A 10,357-nucleotide genomic window follows, 5' to 3' on the forward strand; every position below is an offset into this window, starting at 1 on the left:
AATGCTATCTTCTATGGCCTGTGTGCTACCTTGTGTCCGACTCTTCTGTGACCCCATGGACTGTAGCCCGCCAGGTTCCTCTGTCCATGGGATTCTCCAGGCAAGAATACAGAAGTGGGTTGCCATTTCCTTCTTCAGATCCTCCTGACCCACGTCTCCTGCATTGGCAGATGGATTCTTTACCACTGAGCTACCTGGCTTTTATGCTAGTTATGGTCTTAGTGAGTGATAAAAAATTTTTAAGTTAGAATTCCCAAACTTTAAATAACATCAGAACATCATAGTTCTCTAATGCAGCTGTTTTCACTAATTCAGAAACCGAACTGCAGTTAACCAGTAACTTCTGTATTAGTGACATAATTTCCTGCAAAATTGTTCCTTTGTAATGGTTAACTTCTCTCTTGCTTGTTCACAGCAGGGGGTAGTTTTCCTTCATCAAAATCTTCTATTTATTATAAATACCACATTTGACCCTAAAACAAAACAAAACCTTCCCCAGGTACTAAAAGATAGTACTGTTTTACCTCAGTACTTATCAGCAACCTAAGGAAAATCCTTTAAAATACTGAAAAAGTTGTTAGTTCAAACTAGACATCTAAGATTTCCCCAGCAGTAACCTTTTAATGACGAGGGAGGCAGGCACTTTGCCACTGAAGTTCACTTGTTGGTGTTAAAGGATAGTGATTTTCATTTGGCTATGAAAAAAAAGGAAAGAAAAGAGAACTGTTCTGAGTTTGTGTAGAATTACAGTCTGTGGAGAAATGTAGTCCGTTAGTAGTGTGAAAATATGAAAGAAACCCCTGGAATATTGGAGACAGAACTAACCGACTTTGTTCTTCTATTGCTCCAAATCTGAGTTACTAAAGGATTAGCATGGTTGATCAACAAAAAAATCAACCTTAGGTGAGCATTATTCTACTTTTCACTTTAATGAAATCGAATAATAACTTGGCGAGGCAGTAAGCTAGTCAGATACCAGAGTATTTTGAATTCTTTGGGGTGTGGGGGTCTGGGGGAAGACATTAACTGATTACTAAGTTTGGCTTTATTTATTTTTAATTTATTTCTTTATATTCAAATATAAATATGCTTATTTTAAATTTATTTCTTTATATTTAAATTTGTTTATTTGGGGCTTCCCATGTGGCGCTAGTGCTAAAGAACCCACCTGCCAATATAAGAGACACAGATGGAGAAGATCCCCTGGAGGAGGGCATGACAACCCACTCCAGTATTCTTGCCTGGAGAATCCCCTGGACAGAGGATCCTGATGAGCTACAGTCCATGGAGTCACAAAGAGTTGGACACAACGAAGCAACTTAGCACACATACATATTTATTTTAAAAATATCACTCCTGACTTATGTAAATAAGATAGTTATACCCAGTTACTTAATGATTATGCATATAGATAATAGAGGACTGGGAAATAGAAAAACAAACTTAGTTTGGCATAGTGAAACCATTCTTAAACTATTTGCTGGTTTGTAGCATCAAGCTGAAGAAAATGAGTTAACAATTTTTATTAACTTGGCATCAAAGGGAGTCTTGCTCCTGTTGAGAGTGACAAAAATCATTTAAGTTGAAGGGAATGGAGAATTGCCTGAAGTGTTGAAAGGATTTTGAGTTTAAGTTACCTAGGTTTGTGAAAGCTTCATTTTTCTCTCCATAGTTGGACAGTTAAATCACCATGGAAGAGAAAGTGCTTTGTTTAAACAGCTTTTCTGTTCTAAGAATCAAAGTATCACAACAGACTCCTTGTAGGAGACAGTAGATTGTGTTGTAAGTGGAATTACTTAAAAGTATCAACATTATATCTGCTCCCAGCTGTCCTGCAGGCAAGCAAAGTCAGGCTAGCAGCTTCTTACACCTCCCACTGAGGCAGAAATCCTTTCAAAAGCGAAGCTTTTTGCGCTCATCCTCAGTTGTCATAACTGATCAAGTCTCAAAGGGGTTCTGGTTTTGTGTAAAATAGTGTAGTACTTCGTTCTTCAGTTTCCAGAAACTCTAGTGTATAAGAACAAAACAAATCGATGATACAAATGATGTATATTGCCAACAGATACACTGAAACAAATCAAAGCATGAGTAGATTCGGTAATGACTTGACTGAATGAATTGGAAATCACTGTAGTTCAAACTGTGCCGTATCCCTCACTGGTGCCTCATGCTGCTGAACTAGTATTTAAAGGCTTGTTGACACATTTGATGGTTAGTGTTTTCCACTCATCATCAGCTTTAAACTCAGCTTGAGTTTAAACTGAGACCTGTGTGTGCTAAATTACTTCAGTCATGTCCGACTCTGCGACCCTATGGACTGTAGCCTTCCAGGCATCTCTGTCCATGGGATTCTCTAGGCAAGAATACTGGAGTAGGTGGCTGTGTCCTCCTCCAGGGGAATCTCTCCAACCCAGGGATCGAACCCATGTCTTTTACGTCTCCAGCAATGGCAAGTGGCTTCTTTACCATTAGCGCCACCTGGAAAGCCCAATAGATGTGAACTAGATGTTCTTTAGAACAATGTGTAAAATAGAGTGATGATTTGCTGGAATTAGCACTACTCGAATTACAAATAATATATGTTATGAGCTTAATTGTATGTGAAAAGTGAAGTGAAAGGTGCTCAATCGTGTCTGACTCTTCGCGACCCCATGGACTATATGATCCATGGAGTTCTCCAGGCCAGAATACTCGAAAGTCCTTAGAAAGTCATATGTTGAAGTCCTAAGCCCCATTCCCTCAGAATGTGGCTCTATTTGGAGATCTTTAAAGAGATAATTGGGGCTTCCCTGGTGGCTCAGTATCTGTCTGCCAATGCAGGAGACCTGGGTTCAAGATCCCTGAATTGGAAAGATCCCTTGGAGAAGTAAATGGCAACCCACTCGAATATTCTTGCTCAGGAAATCCCATGGACTGGAGATTGGCAGGCTACAGTCCATGCGGTTGAATAAGAGTCGGTCATGACTTAGTGACTAAAGAACACAACAAAAGAGGTAATTATCATTAGGGTGAGTCCTAATCCAATATGTTTGGAATACTTTGAAGAAGAGGAAATCAGCTCACCGAAGGTGGAGAAAGGACAGAATATCGACTACATAAATGAGAAACAGAGCTTTGCTCAGAGTAGGTTCTGAGCTAGTATTTGATAATGAATGAATGAATGCGATAGGCAGCTAAGGTTCAGGTCAGGGGATTAGAGAGTCAGAATGGGCAGTGTCATTTAAAGTAACTGGTAAGAACCAGGTAAGGGTGTGATTTCAGGCAATATCCCACTGAGAGTGGCTTCAACTTGATTCCACAGGGGAGCTGTGAAGTGTACTTTATGCTTTAGGATTAACCCGACCTAAAGCAAGGGAGGTGGGCTTTCACACTCTTGCACTGGTTGGTCACAGGTTAAGGGTATGTGTGGGGTGGTGGTAGGTGACAGATGGAGGTGGGGGTGGGGAAGGGTAAACTCTCAGGCATTCCAGCTCTCAACAGTCCAAATGCTGCTGCTCCAGGAGCCCAAGGTTTCCTGCAAAGGAGTCACAGGTGTGGCACGTAGAAGTCAGGGATAAGACACATGGGGTCACAGGGATCCGAGAGGAACTGGGCTGAGCACTGATACTGTCCATCTTGGGGTAGTGATGCAAGTGGCCTTGAGACTAAACCCTAAGCAGAACTGTTTCCCTCTGGTCTGTTACATTCTACTGCACTCGTGCTAAGTTGCTTTACTTGTGTCTGACTCTTTCTGACCCCATGGACTGCACCCCACCAGCCCATGAGATTGTCTGGACCAGAACGCTGGAGTGGGTTGCCATATACTACTGCAGGGGATCTTCCTGCCCCAGGGATCGAACCTGCATCTCTTACATTTCCTGCATTGGCAGGTGGGCTCTTTACCACTAGCACCACCAACTTGACTGTTACATTCTACTGAGTCTGGCCAAACTTTGTATGTGTAATATCTAAAATTGTCCACACTCATTTGCACATGAGAAGAAGAAAGATTTATCCTTAAAAAAATGAGATATTTATTTGGTGCATACTATGTGTCTTCCCTGTAGCTCAAACAGTAAAGAAACTGCCTGTGATGCAGGAGACCAGGGTTTGATCCCTGGGTTGGGAAGTTCCTCTGGAGAATGGAATGGCAATCCACTCCAGTATTCTTGCCTGGAGAATCCCACAGACAGAGAAGCCTGGCGGGCCATAGTCTGTCGGGTCTCAAAGAGTCGGACACAAAGTGTCAGACATTTCTGTAAACACTGTGGATTCATCATTATCTCTTTTAAGCCTATATGGGTAGTGTTTGGTTGTTCATTTTATAGATGAGGAAACTAAGACTAAGAAAAGTAAAGTAACAGAGCCCTGGTGACGCAGCTACTAAGTGATGGAGCCAAGATTCAAAACCAGGTTTTAAGTATCATGGATAAATAAAACCATACAACCAATCTACTTTGAAATATATTGGCATTTTCAGTGAAGCAAGTTAAAATCCATCTTGAGACCATCCCTGTGAAATGGATACAACTCTTTCCTAAATCTGACATGTTTATTGACTCCAGTGAATTTGACTGGTTGGAAACCTCATGCGATTTTTTTCTTTCTTGCTGTGAAATAATTGTCCAGAGACAGGGGAATCCTCTAGGTGGCTAGTTAAACGCCTCCAGAAGGCATACAGGGCATTGATGAATCCCTCTGAGGATTTCTGTAGTTTACAAGTGGCCTTATTGGCCGAAGAATCTCATTAATCATACCCCTTAGAATGAGATCTCCAGAAGTGGCATGTTTGAAGCAATCATAAAGCAGAAGTGATCTGCATCTCAGAATCTCCACATGAAACTCTCTAATAGAGAGTTGTTTATCTTTGATCCTTGGCTTAGGAAGATCCCCTGGAGAAGGGAAAGGCTCCCCAGTCTAGTATTCTGGCTTGGAGAATTCCACAGAATGTATAGTCCATGGGGTTGCAGAGTCGGACATGACTGAGCGACTTTCACTTATCTTTAAAAAAAAAATCCCACACTGAAATTTAAAACAGTTACTCTCTTGCCTTTTCAGCATTACTGCTGCTGCTGCTAAGCCGCTTCAGTCGTGTCCGACTCTGTGCGACCCCATAGATGGCAGCCCACCAGGCTCCCCCGTCCCGGGATTCTCCAGGCAAGAACACTGGAGCGGGCTGCCATTGCCTTCTCCGTCAGCATTGCTAGGTTCCATTAATTGTTTTGCATGTACGTCTCTTCCTTACTTTCATGTCTCAAACCCCTATATTTGCTCAGGTTGAATCAGGCCAGGGGGTGAAACTGGTCAACATAATTAAGGTGCAGTCTGGCAGGCTCTTGCTTCCTAAGAAACATACATGTGCAGCCCCATAACTGTCCCCCCGAAAATTCCCCCAGTTACTCGTAGGAGTTCCTAGGGAGTGAGTTCCAAGCCTGTCCAGTCTCTGCATGGCCCTTGTTCCCTGCTGGAGCTCCTTCCTTTTGGTGTTCTTTCCTACTGAGGCCTCTACTGCGTGTGAAGCCAGGTACCGCCACCTGGGTACCATCACCTCTACAGGGCAATGCTGTCTCTTGCCAGGTCCCAGCGCCGTGGATGCTACGTTACAGCCCACAGGGTCCAGGGAGGCACTGCCAAGGTGACTCTGCTTCCCGCAAGAGCATGTTGCTCTTCCACATTGCATTTTGCAGACAGCATAAAAGAAGAGCTGTTTGTGCTCAATGCTTTATAGAATTTACAGTGAAATACTGATGACAAGTTTTGCTAATCGCCACGTCCAATTCCCTGTAACGAGTACATGGGGACTGGAACCTGGCAGATGAGACGCTAAACTTCAGAGAACCCCTCTCCCACGATCTAGCCTTTGTTACTGGGTTGAGTTCTCTTACAGTCTTTTACTTTAAGTAAGTAAGTGTTAGTTGCTCAGTCGTGCCTGACTCTTTGCGACCCCATGGACTGCAGCCCTCCAGGCTCCTCTGTCCATGAGGTTTTCCAGGCTAGGATACTGGAGTGGGTTGCCATTTCCTTCTCCAGGGGAATCTTTCCAACCCAGGGATCGAACCCAGGTCTCCTGCACTGCAGGCAGATTCTTTACCAATTGAGCTACAAGGGAAGTGATGCCTAAGTTTTTCCTAAGGATACATTCCTGGTGGGTCCAAGCAGATGCACTCAGATGTATGTGAATCCCTGTAGGGGACACAGTGGAGACCTGAGCTAGGACACCTTCCTTTCTCTGCCGCCTCCTCCCCGCTCTCGCTCCCTTCCTTTCTCTCTCCTACTGCCTTTTCTCTCTTTACACACACACACACACACACACAATATTCATCTGCTCAACTCTATGCCAGGCACTGTTCTAAGTCCTTCATATAGAGCAGTCAGAGATCTGACAATGGTCCACTCTCCTGAACATTCTGCAGAGTGGCAAGTGCTACAAACGGGAAACAGAAGGTGTGCTGTGACCTACAGTGACTAAGGGATACTTCACATAAGGCTATCAGGGAAGGCCTTTCCAATGAGGGGAACATGGCTCAGTGGTAAAGCATCCGCCTACCAATGCAGGAGACACGGGTTCGATCCCTGATCTGGGAAGATGCCGCGGAGCAACTAAGCCCTTTTAGTTCAGTTCAGTCACTCAGTCATGTCCAGCTCTTTGCGACCCCATGGACTGTAGCATGCCAGGCCTCCCTGTCCATCACCAACTCCCGGAGCTTGCTCAAACTCATGTCTATTGAGTCGGTGATGCCATCCAACCACCTCATCCTCTGTCGTCCCCTTCTCCTCCCTCCCTGTGGCACAACTAAGCCCGTGTGCCACAGCTATTGAGCCTGTGCTAGGAGCCTGGGAGCCGAAACTGGGCCCACATGTGGCAACTACTGGACTGTGTACCTTAGAGCCTGTGCTCCGCAACCAGGGAAGCCACCGCAATGAGAAGCCCGCACACTGCAGCAAAAAGCAGCCCCCGCTCACCGAAACTAGAGAAAAGCCTGTGCAGCAGAGAAGGCCCAGCACGGCCATAAATAAAAATATTAAAAAGAACAAAGAACCGAGCAACATCCTTTCCTCTATTAAAAAAGAAAGACACAGCCATACTTAAAAACATGGTTCCTAAGCAGTCCGTGCAGAGAAAATGGCAGCAGTCACACCTTCATTTATTGCATGTTACCCTCTTAGACAGCACCTCTTGTCTCTAGAGGTGCACGAAGTGGGATGGCACTGTCCCCCTTACTCGGGTAGCATGCTGGGGTTCTTCTTGTCACGCTACGAGGGACCCTGACTCACAGGCCCTCAGCTGGAGGGAGCCTCCGCAGGTCCCTCCTGGGGTGCAGCCATACTCCCAGCTCACCTGCACACACTAATGGGGCCACTGGGCATATGGTTTTCAGGGTTTCTAACCTCATCCCACAGGGAGGGGAGCTTCAGGGACGTCCCAGCCCAGGCGCAGGATCATGGTGAGAAGGCAGTGGAAGTCCATATCCTCCTTATTCTTAGGGAATTCCAGATGCCACAAAGTTCAGCGCGAGACGATGAACAGCAGGGGTTTCTCCAATCACTGTGGGCCATTTCCACACAGCAGAAGCATAGAACCTGGATTCCTCGAGATGACTAAGGAACCCAGGAGGCTCTGACATTCCTCAGAGTGGACACTGGCCACCACAGGCTGGGCCTCCTCTGGCAGCCTCTGATTCCTTCACCCCAGGCTCCCCCAACAGACATAGGCCTCCCCACCCACCTTCTCCCGGGCCAGGCCTGGGTCAGAGACGACTGTCTGCCCTTTGGATTCTTCCCTGGCTTATTTCTCCATCTTGTCTTTGCTTATCTTCTTTTCCTCATGAAGATTCCTTTAACTTCCTTTCCAACTCTTTACTACATCACATCCAGTCAATTCTTCATGGCCCACCTCAAGACTCATCTCCCCTGGGAGGCCCCATCCGATGGCTATTGCTCCCATTCATTTCTTCTTTGCTGAATGCCCACAAACACTCCTTCCCAGGTGGCGGTAGTGATAAAGAGCCCATCTGCCAATGCAGGAGACATGAGACACGGGTTCGATCCCCCGGTCAGGAAGATCCCCTAGAGGAGGGCATACCAACCCATTCTAGTATTCTTGCCTGGAGAATCCCATGGACAGAGGAGCCTGGCAGGCTACAGTCCATGAGGATGCAGAGTCAGATAGGACTGAAGCGACTTAGCATGCATGCCCCACACTCCAAATCTTCCACTTCCACCCCCTCCCAGTTCCTCTTCCTTCTCTTACTTCCCTCCCCCACCCTTCCCCCTTTCTTCCGTCTCTTCCTTCCTTCTAAATAAGAATTAGCCTATTTATTAATGTGACTGTTCCAGCTTTGAACAAATGGGTTAGATGGGGGTCCATTCATGGAGATAAGGATCTTAGGAAAAGAGATTTTGAGGAAAATGTGAGCTCCTGTGAGCATTCTGAGTCCAGACTGCCTTTTTGATGGTCTAAGGATGTTGTCCAGGAGAAAGGACGGGCTGAGAACCACCTTCTACTGACTTGCAAGACACAGTTGTTAAATTTCCAGGAATTTTAAACACAGTCATTATTAAAAATTAAATTGCATAAATGTACAATTAAATAAATTAAGAAAACAAAGATAATAATGACTCAAAACTCACCACTACCTCCATTTTACTATTATCTCTGAGGTTAGATGTCTATTGGGCTTCCCAGGTGGCTCAGATGGTAAAGTGTCTGCCTGCAGTGCAGGAGACTGTTCCCTGGGTTGGGAAGATCCCCTGGAGAAGGAAATGGCAACCTACTCTAGTATTCTTGCCTGGAAAATTCCAGGGACAGAAGAGCCTGGTAGGCTATAGTCCATGGGGTTGCAAAGAGTTGGGACACAGCTGAGCGATTTCACTTTCCTTTCCTTTCCTTAGATGTCTATTGCATCTGTTTGGAGGAAATACCATACCTGTGACTACACAACTCATGCCTCCAGGGATGTCAGATTGGAGCTGGAAATTGGCCCGGTTTGTGCTACTGAAACTATAAAAGTTGGCAAATGTTGTGAAACAAGGCCTTCCCTACTCTGCAAACCAGTAGTTAAACATTTATCACCATATCACTAAGAGGCAACTGGATAAATGAGTCTGGGCTCAGGAGACAAACCTGGGCTAGAGGTACTGTTGGGGGAGGCATTAGAATACAGACGTGGGGCTGCCTCCTGGGCTGGCGACAAAGGTTCATGTTTGGAAGATCCTCGTGCCTAGCTTATTGTTCTGCTGCTGCCATCTTGAAGTTTTGAATTTTTGAACGAGAGGTCACGTGTTTTTATTTTGCTCTGGGCTGGTATGGGAATGGGAGCAGGGAGGTTTAAGTGGTCTGGGGGTTGCTAGATTTACTGCCATTCTCCCCTCAAAACTGATTTTCTGTCCTGTTTACCACTTGGCAGCACATCTTCACTGATATTTTCCTCTCAACCTGTGTATTCTTAATAATCCTTTTAAAAAAAATATTTATTTGGCTGCACTAGGTCTTTGCTGTTGCCCGTGGGCTTTCTTTAGTCGTGGCTGTCCATCTTGAGAGCTCAGTGGGCTCAGTAATTGTGGTGCTGGCCTGTGGAATCTTCCCAGAACAGGGATCGAACCTGTGCCCCCTGCATTGGCAGGTGGATTCTTAACCACTGGACCACTAGGGAAGTCCAACCTGTATGCTTCACAACCAGCTCACAAAATTTCCTTCCTCTATTTTCCCTCTCTATTCTTCTCTTCTCTTTGGTCTTCTGAAAACTGTTGACTTTCAAGGCATTAATTTATTAAGTAACTTAGTAACGTTTCTGCCCCAGATTGCAATGTCCCATACGTTCATCTCTCAGATGGTATGTCATGGTGGTAAAAGTGGTCCTGGGATCACAGAAAACTGGGTTTGAATTTTCCCATGTGACCTGAGGCTTCTCTACTTCTGTTTCCTCATTGGAGGGAAGAATGTTTACCTCTGAAAGCTCTGAACATTAAATTAGATAATCTATCTAAAGTGCCTCACACAATACACATGATAAGTGTTCAATTAATGGTAGTTATTATGGCCATAATTTTTATTCACAGATGATGAATTAGGTACGGCCTGTAATGATATTTGCACATAGTACTAATGTCTTAGGAGGAATAGGGGAGCACTGGCAGAGACGAGCTGGAAGATTTCACCTTTTTAAAGAACATTTTCTTGTTCCACAATATATATGTCCCAGAGTATCTTGGACAAAGCACCCCTTTACTGAAGTTCTCACCCCACCCCCCAGCCTCCCCATCCCAGGCACTTCTTAACCCACCAGTTCAGTCGCTCAGTCGTGTCCAACTCTTACCCATACACGGATCCAACTTACACAAATAGCATGGAATGTAGGCTCCTTTTCTTGCTATAAAA

The sequence above is a fragment of the Moschus berezovskii genome, chromosome 23 (assembly GCF_049115385.1).
Source record: "Moschus berezovskii isolate FMDL1 chromosome 23, NW_MosBer_1.0, whole genome shotgun sequence".
Lineage (NCBI taxonomy): Eukaryota > Metazoa > Chordata > Mammalia > Artiodactyla > Moschidae > Moschus > Moschus berezovskii.